The 13,002-nt window shown below is 48.6% G+C and overlaps 1 protein-coding gene across 3 annotated transcripts in view; it reads right to left on the bottom strand.

Annotated features, from left to right (window-relative positions):
• Positions 1-13,002, bottom strand: part of LOC138497518 (acyl-protein thioesterase 1) — a 1,189,877-nt gene that overhangs the window by 66,477 nt on the left and 1,110,398 nt on the right. The window lies entirely within an intron of this gene.

Genomic DNA, 13,002 nt, shown 5'->3' with positions numbered 1-13,002 from the left:
AAAAGTCTATTGTGTGATCCATTTCCCGTTTCCTTGTACTTTTAATATTCTTTATGACTGAGAATGTGGTTCGCATTTTAAAATAACTTATCAAGAGGAAAGTGTTTTCTTTTGCAGTGTGAACATGATGCACGTGAATCTGGGGTGCAGTGTGACGTTGTAAAAGTTTCATATAAATACATTTTTCAAACGCATGGGAGGGCTCAAGTGTGCAGTAGGCAAACATTTCGAGGGGCGGGGGGGTCTACCTTTAGAGACTGCGGGGGAGGGGTGAAGTTACATGTGTGGGTGCATCTAATTTTACATATTCTAAGGAGACTATCGAGAGGCGGGGCTAAAGTCGGATCTGCTCAATGGCCGTGTCGCTACGGAATACACTATGTGATATTCCGCTCTAACCCTGCCCTCTATATACACACGAGTGAAATGGAGGCGTGGGCGAGCCTATTGCCCGATGGGATTCCGCAAGATGTAAACCTCGCAGAACAGCCATGGATAAACTGGGAGGGGGAGGAGCGCAGTCGGAGGACTTCTTTTTTTATTTGCTCAGCAAACAGGATAAAGAAATGCACGGGTGTAGGTAGCCAACTACAAAAACGCGCATAGTCGCTCGGCAACAGAGGCTCCGGGCTAAAGCTAAGGTTGACCAGTCGGGTCAAAAGGTAGTGCCAAAGTCAAGTATGTTATAAAGGAAATACATTTCTCCCAAAGGAGTACGTGCCATGGTGTAAAGGTACAGGCAAGCCCTCTCGGTTTTAAAAATGCAAACACAAACTGTCAAAAAGTCTAGAAAAAGATATACAGTTCAGCAATGTGTATTCTGGTGAAGTAATGTTGCCCCCATAGGAAGGAAGCCTACGAAGTCACCAGGAACTGCTGGTAGGCAACCCGATGCTAGGGTAAGCCAGGCAATGTAGATGGAAGCCCAATGTTACATATCAGGGAAGCCTGGGGTTCCTCAAGGGCTAGCCAATGTAAAGTTTCTTGGTTTAAGAATTTCTTTTGTACCCAGGCACCTGCTGGCTCGACTTTTTACTGCTCAGGTCTTCCAGTGATAATCTTGCTCTTCGCAACCACTCTAGGCAAACAGAGCAACAAAGCTTCTAGGGAGGAGAGGGGTCTTGGAGACGGTTAGGGAGAATTCTCATAAATGTGCTAATTCCCTTCACCTTAGAGCCCAGAGACCCATAGCAACTTTGCTAGATTTTGAGGACTTGATTTTCTTACCCGGAAAGAGTGTGAGCTCCCCTCCCCCCTTTCGTGTATTTTGATGTGCGTTTTACACTTGTGTTCTTGGATTATGGAGTTTTAGCTAACTCCATAGGCATCATCTTTTCATGTGCGTTACACAGCACCCACAGTGCAGTGACACAGGGATGTCTTCTAGACTTCCCAAAGGTTTAAATACCTTCTCTTGGATAAACCACTGTTTCCCAGAGAATGTAAAGTGAAATTGACTTTACTAGTCTTTCCAAATTCCTAGACCCAGCATACCATTTTACAATGGAGTGCTTGAGGTGTTACATATTATCCCGTGTGTCTAAATACTCATAGCAGTCAAATGCTACCCTTTCCAGTTGAAAAGGCTGGTGGCAGTGGTTTTACAATGAACTATCATGATTTTTCCCGACCGCGAACACCGGTAGCTAAAAAACACGGGAGCCATGTTTTTCAAGATGGCGCCTTAACCCCCTTTGTTTAAACAGGTCCCGGTCTTCCTTTTTTCGCCGTTTCTTTTTGGAAAGGTCCTTCTAGTGTTTGTCTCTGCATGCCAAACCAGGTTTGGTCCATTTGTTCGTATGCCTTTTTGGTGGGCTTAAGGACTGAAGACCGCTTCTGGTGTCTGTGTCTGGGGTGGGGTGGGCAAGAAGTGAGGCAGGTGCCCGAAACTCCCTGTGCTTAGTTTCCTAGGAGACCGAAATGCACTCTGGCACGATTGGTTGGCTGACTGTCCAGCAAGGACAGCTACCCTGCTGGGTGAGTGACAGCTAGGTTGGAATGAAAGTGAGAACTGTTTACTGGAAAGCAGAGTCTACAACTGTAACGAAAGAACTGAAGACTAGCTGGAAGAGGACGGCTGCTGCAACTCCTGGATCGTTGGTTTGCCCAGTGAAGCCCTGCTGCAGGTCTGAATTGCCAAGTTCATCTCGACAGAGAAGCCCCCTTCAAGGACGACTTCTTCCTTTGGTGGGACCAATCAACTCGTAAGCCACCAGGATACCATTCTTGAAGCTAGTTAGGATTAACCAGGGGGCAGCTTGTGTGCTTGAAGAACAGCTACTCTAACTGAAGTGACTCCATTTTGTTTGCGTTTTCTGACGATCCCATGCAGTGCAGGAGTCCCCCCGACATCCTCCCTCTTGTCCCCACGACTGAGGCTCAGGAACAGTGAGATGGAACAAGTTACTTACCTGTAACTGTTGGTTCTCCAGCATGGGTCTGGCATGGATTCACATGCTCATGAATATTCCCCGTCAGGCTGGGAATCCTTGGTAAAGAAAAAAATCAGTTTGGTTATTAGTAGAAAGACAGTTCAGAAACTAATCACTGGTCTCTGGGTCATACTGGCCCCAGCCAATGACTGCCCTCTACAGATTTGGTAGCATATAAGGTGGCAGTAGGCCCAAGAGAAGAGCCGCAGAGGGGTTGGTGGGAGGGTTCGCATGTGAATCCATGCCAGACCCATGCTGGAGAACAACAGTTACAGGTAAGTAACTTGTTCCTTCTCCAGCATGGGGTCTGGCATGGATTCACATGCTCATGAATACAAGAATGCATAGCAGTACACACATGCACAACCACAGGAGGTGGCAAGGCTAAACATTAAGCATTTCAACAACTCAACATTAAGCATCTCTTACCTCCTCACCAGGCTCACCTTCAAGCGAACAGGTTGCACAGCACTGCTTGGCCGACTCTGGACTCCTCCAAGGAATCCAGGTCGACGCAGTAGAATTTCATGAAGGTGTGCGTCGACCTCCATGTAGCAGCCCTGCAGTTGTACAGCAGGGGCACACCAGACAGGAACGCTGTAGTAGCAGCAGTCGCTCTGGTCGAATGGGCTTGGACGGCTGGGCAACGGTCGGTTTGCCAACCGGTGACAGTGCATGATGCAGCCGGAGAGCCATCTGGAAATGGAAGCCTTGGACAGCGCCTTACCTTGGTTCACAGGGCCAAAGTTCACAACCAGCTGTGATGTCTTCTGAAAACTTAGTGCGGTCCACGTAGAACTTCAGCGCTCTAGCCAAATCCAGCAAGTGCAAAGTCCACTGAGCCGGCGACAAAGGCTACCAGAAGAAAACAGGCAACACCAAGGGCTCCGTCACGATGCCTGCCCCCCGGAAAGCCAGACCAGGCCCAGCAACCCCGGAAGCAGGCATCATGCCACTTGAAGCATGCCCAAAAACCCCAGTTAGGGGCTCTTTGGCTACAGTCCTGGCGCCTATGGCGCCAGGTTCATAAGAATAAAGTCAGTCCTGGCGCCATGGGCGCCAGGCTCATTACAGAAATCTTACATGCTGCATACTTACCTGATGCAGACCATGCTGCATGAAGTCACAAGCCAAATGAGGCTTAAAGGGACTACTTTACCTCAGGGACTCCTTTCCTCTCGGGTGGGGCTGTGGAAGAATACTTACCTGGGACTTCTTCCAAGGCTATTTAAGCCACACTCGGACAGCCACACGTGCTTCGCGCTATTCTGCTTGCTGCAGCGTAACGCTCACCGTGTATTCAGCAGCTCCAGTCTTCAGCCACGCCCGCTTCAGCCCTGGAACACCTGGAACAAGAAAAGAAGAGGTCAGAACAAAACCCTTACCTGAATCCTTGATCCAGCACATCGATCTGGAAGAGAGAAGCCTTCTCAGGTGCATTGCCACGTACCTCGCAGAGCCCCGCTGAACTCACCAACTGGGGCTGCATTCCTTTACTCTATCGCGAATCCAGCATCTCCAGGCCATTCTTCAACACCTGGGGGAGACAAGAACAGATAGGTGAGCAAGGGCAATACAAACCACCCCCAAAGACTAACCTGATTTACCACAGGGGGGTACTCACCTCATCTCGGGTCGGCATAGTCAATTCTGCATCACTGCCGCACCCCTGCCCCTAAGGGGAAAAACAAGGACAATACAAATCACCCCCAAAGACTTACCTGATTTACCACAGGGCGGTACTCACCTCATTTCGGGTCGGCGCAGTTAATTCTGCATCATCGCTGTACCCCGGCCCCAAAGGGGAGAACCACAATAGACTTACCAGGATCTTACCAATTGCCACTTGGAACTCTTCTGGTAGTTTAAATCCGCAACCTGCAAGGAATCTGGCAGAGTGAAGATCAGACTTTTGAACTCTTACGAACAATTGGACTTCGAGTCAATACTGGAACTCACCAATTCCTCCACGCCAGTGAAGTAACTGGTCGTCTACGCGCCCCTGCGCTCGACGCAGGATGGAGAGCTCATCTTTCCAAATCTTCAGGTGAGATTAAGAGGGAACTTCAGGAGTGTTCGGTGGGCAGACAAGGGGAGTGGGAAGGCGGGTTAACGCTCAGATTACGGGAGGTTAATTCCCTTTCTCCATTGCAGAAAGATATTCGTACGAGCCCAACAAACGAAGCTAAGTGGGTCTGTCCAGCTGTCCAGTCTGTCATCTCGGCTCTACGTGTTACTCTGGTGGAAGCAACAGTGGGCCAGTCCAGATCGACGCCCCCGTGGGAATCAGGTGAGCGTAACAGGCTCGTTGAGGTGGAAGTCCGACGGCACCTTGGGCATGAAGGAGGGGTGCGTCCTCAGCACTACCCTCATCTGGTGGAATGTCAGGTGCGGCAGTTTACACGAGAGGGCCTGGATCTCTCCCACTTGCCGTGCAGAGGCGATGGCTACAAGAAACGACGTCTTCCACGACAGGAATTTCAGAGGTGTCGAATGCAAAGGCTCGAATGGCGGACCCATGAGCCTGGTCAGCACCACGTTGAGCTCCCACGCTGGGGCCGGAGCCTTCAATGGCAGGAACAAGCGGAAAAGTGCTTTCATGAACTCCTTCACCAGGCGGTGGGACCACAGCGACGACCGCCCCGGAGTTCTGGTGTAGTGGGAGATGGCCACCAGATGAATTTTGATGGAGCATGGGCCGGCCCCGCCTTGGCCAGTGACAGCAAGTACGGCAGCACTTGAGAGGCCGTAATCCGTAGAGGGTTGATCTTCTGTGCACGGCACCAGACAGAGAACCTCTTCTACTTATGTCCATAGCACTTAAGAGTTGATGACGCCCTGGCCTTGACAAGTACCTCCTTGCAGTCCGCCGGGATATTGTAGCCTCCAAACTCTAGTGCTGCAGGAGCCAGGCCTGCAGGTTCAGCGATCCTGGGTAGTGATGCAGGATCACGCCTCCTTCCCTGGTGAGAAGATCTGCATCCATCGGAAGCTTGACGGGAGGGGACGCCGACATGTCCAGAAGATCCGGGAACCATATCTGCCTCGGCCATGCCAGTGCGACAAGAATCATCCTGCACTAGGACGGTCTGAGTTGATTGATGAGTCGCAGTAGCATCGGTGGGAATGCATAGAGGAACAGGCCGTCCCAGGGGAACGAGAATGCATTCCCCATGCTGAGTGAGTTAGCGACAAGTGTTCTTCACTCCTGCCAGGTGAAAGGGTACCAGGAACATCCCCGGGGCTACGGGCCAGTGCCAGAGATCCTGCCCTTCCTTGGATAGAGATAGAGATCTGGTGCCCCCCTGCTTCCGGATGTAGAACATCCTGGTGTTGTCGGTGAAGACCTGTACCACCTTGCCCTTGAGGGACGGAACGACCGACCTTAGGGCCCAGAATACGGCCCGTAGCTCCAGGACATTCATGTGCAGGCACCTCTCCTCCGGGAGCCAAAGGCCTCCTACGTGGAGATCTCCAGTGTGCGTGCCCCATCCCTCCAGGGTGGAGTCCGTCACAGTTTCCTGATGCGCTGGGGTCTGGAAGGCCATGCCCACCGCGAGATGCGCGAGGGTGCCCCACCACCGGATCGCTTGACGGAAAGTCTCATTGAGGGAGATCTTGTCTTCGAAGCTTCCCGCCACTTGTATCCAACGGGCGTCGAGGAATTCCTGCAGTGGCCGCATCCGCAACCTGCACAGACGCATGAGGTAGATGCATGACTACATCATGCCGAGCAGGGACTTGATGGACCTCACCCTGGCTACTTCCATGGTTAACAGCCATTGTACCTTGCACAGGATGGCCTTTAAATCATTTTGAATGGTCTCAAATACCAGATCCCTCCAAGCCCATGCCTTGGACATATTTGACATTCTGATCGATAATGATCTAGATTTCATTGCTTTAACTGAAACTTGGTTGAACCCTACATCTGGCCCGGCTCTAGTATTATCCCTACCTGACAACTACTCTATCCTTCGAGCTGATAGAGACTCAAATCAAAGTAAAGGAGGTGGCGTAGCTGTCATCTAGAAAACAGCACAAACTGAGAATAACTAATAATGGCCACCTTCCCTCAGCAGAACTACTCACTGTTAAATTCTCCACTTCTGCCACAGCCACTATCACCATGCACCTGTTCTACCGACCGCCAGGTGGCACCACCACCTTTGAAAATGACATCTCACAACTACTATCTGACAATACCAAATGTAAATCCCAAGTTATAATCCTAGGTGATTTTAACCTAGGACTCAACGATCCTAAAGATGGTAAAGCCTCCACACTTAGACACAATGTCAGAGTTGGGGTTTGCACATCGTATAAACAGTCCAACACACAACAAGGGCCGCACTCTAGACTGGCTAGCAGATCTTAATTGCGCCATCAAGATGTTGGGGAACACACCCTGCGCTTGGACAGACCATCATTTCGTCATCTTCGCTATTGATAAACCGGTAACTCGTACCACCCATACTAAGGCACCAGCATTAATGGCAAGAAGTAAAAGGAACCTTACCTTAGATAATCTGATACCACTACTACATCCTTTAACTCTAATTCTAGACATTCTGACCCTTCTGATCTAGTGAATCGGTATAATGAGACTATGACCAAAGCTATCAACACGCTTGCCCCACTAAAACTACAGAAGTCTAAGCCTCTCGCCCACAAACAAATAGTACACACCCCACCTAAAGATCCTTAGGAAAGAGAAACGGGCAGCAGAGTCAAATTGGAAAAAACACCCGTCCGCACAGAATAGAGACTTATTCAGTGCAGTGTCTTTCAACTACAAAACAGCCATTATCCAAGCAAAGAAAGATAATTGCAATGACCGATTAGTGAAAGCAAATTCAAATACGAAGGAATTGTTGAATATACTAAAAGAACTCGAGTCACCCGCCCCCGTACCCGACCCTTGCATCAAAGATACTCAATGGTGTACTAATATTCAAAATGCGCTCCAAAACAAAATCATGATGCTACTCGACAAAATCAACACAAAAAAAAACCTCATTAACAACACCCTACCTCCCAATTCGCCTACTCCACTACTGGCAGCACTGAAACCATTTTACTTTCAACCTCTATCCATCAAAGAAGTTGAACAGATCATACTTGAACTTAAACCATCTAATTGCAAGGGCGATATCGGTTCAGCCACTTTAATCAAAGAAGCAGCCTCTGTGCTTTCTCCTTTCATTACTAAGTTTAACAATGCTTCGTTTTCTACGAGTTCTGTGCCTACCAGTCTAAAAGATGCATGAGTACTCCCATTGCTAGAAAAGCCCACGGTCGACCCGAATAACCCATCCAACTACCGGCCGATCACTATGGTCCCTTTTTCTGTTGAAAATACTGGATCGAGCAGCCCGTCTCCAAATCCAGCATTATCTGGAACTAACAATTTACTAGGGCTAAGACAATCTGGATTCAGACCCAGAAATGGGACAGAGAAAGCACTTGTTTATCTAAAGAACCAAATTCAGGCTTTAAAAGATAAAAGGTAAATCTGCCTTGCTATAATTACTAGACTTATTGGCGGCATTCGATTTAGTGAACCATGATATATTATGTAAGCACTTGTCATCTGCTGCACACTTCTCTGACCAAGCCAACATGTGGATTAAATCAGTCCTTAATAGATCCATGCGCGTCTTTGCTCCATCCGCCTCAGCCTTACCATCACCTGTATCCTGTGGAGTCCCCCCAAGGATCCTGTGTATCACCAACACTATATAATGTTTTCACTAAACTTTTATTCGATATTCTTGACCATCTGGGTGTTACATATACTAACTATGCTGATGACAACCCGATCCTCATCACTGGTGACTACACTGCAGACATAAAAACTTTGAATGATATCTACAGCATTATACTAATCTGGGTGGCCAACCACGGTTTATGTCTAAACGACGACAAAACGTAACTTCTCCTACTTGGATCCCCTACCAAATTGAGCAAACTAAATACTGCCTTCAAAACCTTCATCATCGATGGCAATACCATTAATGTAGCACACAGTGAAAACACTGGATATACACATTGACGCATCACTATCTTTCAAGAAGCAAACTAATGCACTTGCATCAGCCACAGTTTATACATGCAAGCTTATAACAGCCTGTTGCCCCTACCTATCCACAAATAACTGCATATCAGTAGCAAGAGCACTAGTGTTATCCAAACTAGACTACTGCAATGCGCTTTACTTGGGTACCTCACAACAAAACAAAATGCAAGTAATGCAGAACATTGCAGTTCGATTAGCATGCAACATCCCAAGGAAACAGCACATTTCCACAACTAGACAAAACCTCAAATGGCTAAACATCAAAGAATTGACCTCAAAGTGTTATCATTAACACATAAGTCACTACACAATCAAGCGCCACCCTACCTCTGCGACACCTTTACACGGCATACTTCAGTAAGACCTACTAGAACAGCCCAAACTCACTGTGTAAATATACCCAGTTTCAACCAACAAAAGGGTGGAGTTAGTTTCCATGTTCTTGCTGCAAAAAAGTGAAATGCACTCCCCCTCACCACAAGAACTGAGCCCTCATTTACGATCTTTAGGAATAAGGTCAAATCAGGTCTCTGGAACCAAAACCTCATTTAGCTATCCTACTGCTATTACTATGTCTTTTTATATTTGCCCCTGTATATATGTACCTGTTTACTATGTAATTATCGCCTCTCCTGTTGTATGATACTGTAAATTGTTGATATCCGCTGATGCACATTGTGAAGTTATAACATGTAAGATATGCACCCAGTTGCCTCAGGGCTCCGGCGTGCAATACAAATAAATAAAATATAAATAAACTACAAATATACAAATATCCTCTCCTCCGACAGTGAAGCTAGTCATGCCACCGTGTTGAGCCTGGCCCCTAGAAATAGAGCGTCTTGCGATGGCACCAAGCAGGACTTCGCAAAGTTGATCGAGAACCCTAGTTCCGTGAGCAGGCAGATAGTCCTCGCTTTGAGTTCGACGGAGAGTTCCCTTCACTTCGCTCGGATGAGCCAATCGTCCAGATAGGGGTAGACGTGGATCCCCTGCAGGCGCAACAACCGGCGCCAGGCACTTGGTGAAGACCCTTGCCGCTGACTTCAAACCGAAGGGCAGTGCCCTGAACTGATGGTGCCTCCCCAGGACCACGAATCGCAGAAACTTTCAATGTCCTTTTTGTATGGGGATGTGGAAGTATGCATCCTCCAGGTCCAGCGACGACAGGAAGTCCCTTTTTTCCAGCTGTCCCAGCACGTGTTGAAGGGTGACCATCCAGAATTTTTGGAATTTTATGTACCTGTGGAGGCGGCGGAGGTCCAGGATAGGCCGCCAGTCTTCTTTCGGAGGCAGTACCGCGAGTATACTCGAGCCCCAGAGCCTCTTCGAGAAGAGTTCTATCGCGCCCTTTGCCAGCATCGCTCGTACCTCCAGAAGTAGTTGTGGGATGTGGTTTTCTTTCCTCGCCACCGGTGGAAATTCTGGGCACTTTGTAACTCCAGAGTGTGCCCGTGGGCTAGGGCATCCAGCACCAATGGTCGGTGGAGATGGATTCCCACACGCTGACGACTTTCGCCAGCCGGCCTCCCACTGGGGTGCTCTGGTGGGGGCCCGACATCATGGCCAGTTCAGATTGCTTTGATGAGGCCTTGCCCCCTTGGGCCTTGTTGCGGCCTCTGTAGGCTTCTTGCGGCGAAAAACGGGCCGCCTGGCGGTATGAAGAGCTGCTGCCGGATCCTTTGGAGGCACCTTGGGACTTGCCTCTGGAGGTCCGAAAGGACAGCCTTCGCTGATGAAGCATGCCCAAGGAAAGGAATGGCCCGTCTCGGTGTCTGCCTTGATGGCCTGTAGGGACTCGTCTAGTGCCTTGCCGAACAAGTTGTTCCCGTTGAAGGGTATGTCCAGTACGCTGGTCTGTACGTCCTGACGGAAATCGGTGGCCCTGAGCCATCCGCACCGGAGAAGGCCAATGCCATTGCCCATCTGGCGAAAACCGGTGTCGGTGATGTCTGTGGCTACTGTGATGGCGTGGTCAGAAGCCACCTCGCCCTCCTGCAGGATTTCAAGGGCCTCTGCTCTCCTGTTGTCCGGGAGAAAGTCCAGGAGGGGGGCAATTTTAAACCATAGCTCCCTATCGTAGCGGGCCATGATAGCAAGAGCGTTGGCCACCTTAATGGTTGTCACTGCCGACGAGATGACCTGTCGTCCCATGGCATCTAGCTTCTTCCCCTCGCCGTCCGGTGGGGAAGTGGAAGAAGATGCCGTCACCCCAGCCGATTTCTTCTTGACCGCCACAGAGACTACGGAGTCCGGGGACGGCTGCGCCCTGAGGCACATATGAGCGAATCTGAATCTGGGACCCGGCACTACTTCTCATACCGGTCTCTTTGCAGGGGCCGTGGACTGGTTCTTCAGAAGGGACAGTCCCTCATCCCAGATGTCGTCTAACAGTAGAACCAAGCATGGTCTTCCTCTTGGCCTCTCGTCGCCGATTAAGGAATCCTTCCTTCTGCTCTTCGGGGTGTAGCTGGGAAGAGGGGGACCCAATTCACAGGTGAGTAAAATAACCTTATATATACACTTTATAGCATGGAAAAAGACATTTAAAGGATAGTAAGAACTTTAACTGCTCATTTTTCAGAGGGACAGTTACCAACCAACTCCTTCACAAGTAAGTAACCTTGAACACTTGTTATACTTTAAGGCAGAATCTGTTTATCCAGTCCTTCTCTAGTCTATTGCATGAGTACTCTGCAGCAGAAGAGGGACCCTAATGGTCTAGGTGCCAACTGTAGGCAGGGTGAGATAGGCATCAGTTGCAGGAAAAGTTAAGAGCTCCTGAGGAATTCTCTTCAAAACAGATAAGTAGTCGAGTGTGTTAGGGTCCAGGGACTTCACAGAAGACACCCTGGAGGGATTTCAGCAATGGGCCTGGGCGAAGTGGATGAGAGGACTTCCCCTGAATCACCCCCAAAGCTTCACAGGAATCACAATGCTTAAGGTAAGTAATACCACAGCCAACACAGTACCCCAGCACAGACAACGACTTTGCAGCAGGACGTCTTCACGACCTGCCTGTAAAAACCTGGTGGATTAATTTCTTGTCGTGAAGACTGAAGACTGGAAGGGAATTTGCAGCAGGGATCAACAGGGGAAGACTCGAGGCAAGTTTCTTCACGGCTGGATGCAGCTCTGGTTTTGGCGCCCTTTTCAGGAGCCAGGAGAAGACTGAATATCACCAGTCAGATTCTCGTCGCTAATCTGGTCCAGCACTCGTGAGGGGCTTCAACTCAATCATGTCTCTGGGGAGCCAGGAGGAGGCCACCAAAGTTTGACGGATTCGGAAGACCATGCACCGCACAATGGTTTGAGGTCTTAGGGTATTGCAGCCCAGGAAGGACGCAGCACAACGTGGGATGGCTTGAAATGCAGGTCTTGAGTATAGTAGATCTCACCAAGTTCTGGGTTGCGATTGTCGTTTTCGGGACCCCACTGACCCCTAGGTCAATTGGAAGGAACCAACTCTTAAATTAGCAGTTACAAAAGTTCTTACTTACCTTGAACATGTGTTGTGCCGTTCTGAAAAGTATATAGAAGGTTAATTTACTCACCTGTGAATTGGTTGTGCATCTTTCACAAAAGTAGTGTTGGCTTCAGCATTTCTTTCAGAGAATAGGCGTACAAGTTCCCCAACTGGGTCTTGCTTCCTCCAACTAGCTGTATAGCCCGTTTAGAATAAGTCTGCCTTGGGTTTTACCTACCTAGAATAACATTGAGTCATTCATAAAGTGTAACATTGGGTTTTGCTTTCCCTGGTCGGTTTTATACAGATGCTAAAACATTCTTAGGTCTATATAAACCTTGAAGTGGTTGATAGCTCCTTTATAAAGTATATAGGTTTTACTTACCTTGAGTTAGCTGTGTGCCATCCTAAAATAAGTTAAAGATCTGAAAATCAACGGTACTAGTATATTACAACATTAGGATTTACCTGCCTAGAATAGCTGTGTGCCATTCTTGAAGTGTTCTGTAGGTGTAGCTGACCTTGGTCTGCCTGATGCATCCTAAATTAATGTAAATAATTCTTGCTTATCTTTAACTGTGTTCCACTGAGCTGAAAAGCAACTGTAAAACATGCATTACTTATCGTAATAGCATTTCTGAAGATTTTATCTGCTTAGATTCACATGCTGTGCATACGGTCCGACATCCAGTGGTAACCGCAGAGTATTGCATCTTGTCTTTCGGGGACCGAAAGGGGACGTCGGCATAGGCGGGTCTATAACACTATCCCTATCGTGATGTGTAGTGTACTGAAAATCCCTCACGCGCCGAGGTCCGATTGCATTTTTTCTGCCATGAGGGAGCCCAAGGCTATAGTGAGTGAGTACATAAAGAGAGAAAGTAGTAAAACGTCGTATGTGCCTTCCAACCCCGAGCGGGGAGGTAGGGAGGGCGCATGTGAATCTAAGCAGATACAATCAGAAATGCTGTTACAGTAAGTAATGCATGTCTTCTGATGATTGTTAATCTGCTTAGAATCACATG

The sequence above is a fragment of the Ambystoma mexicanum genome, chromosome 5q (genome assembly GCF_040938575.1).
Source record: "Ambystoma mexicanum isolate Mex_15411 chromosome 5q, UKY_AmexF1_1, whole genome shotgun sequence".
NCBI lineage: Eukaryota > Metazoa > Chordata > Amphibia > Caudata > Ambystomatidae > Ambystoma > Ambystoma mexicanum.
Note: the sequence above shows the minus strand (reverse complement) of the source record. Positions and strands in the feature narration are given on the sequence as shown.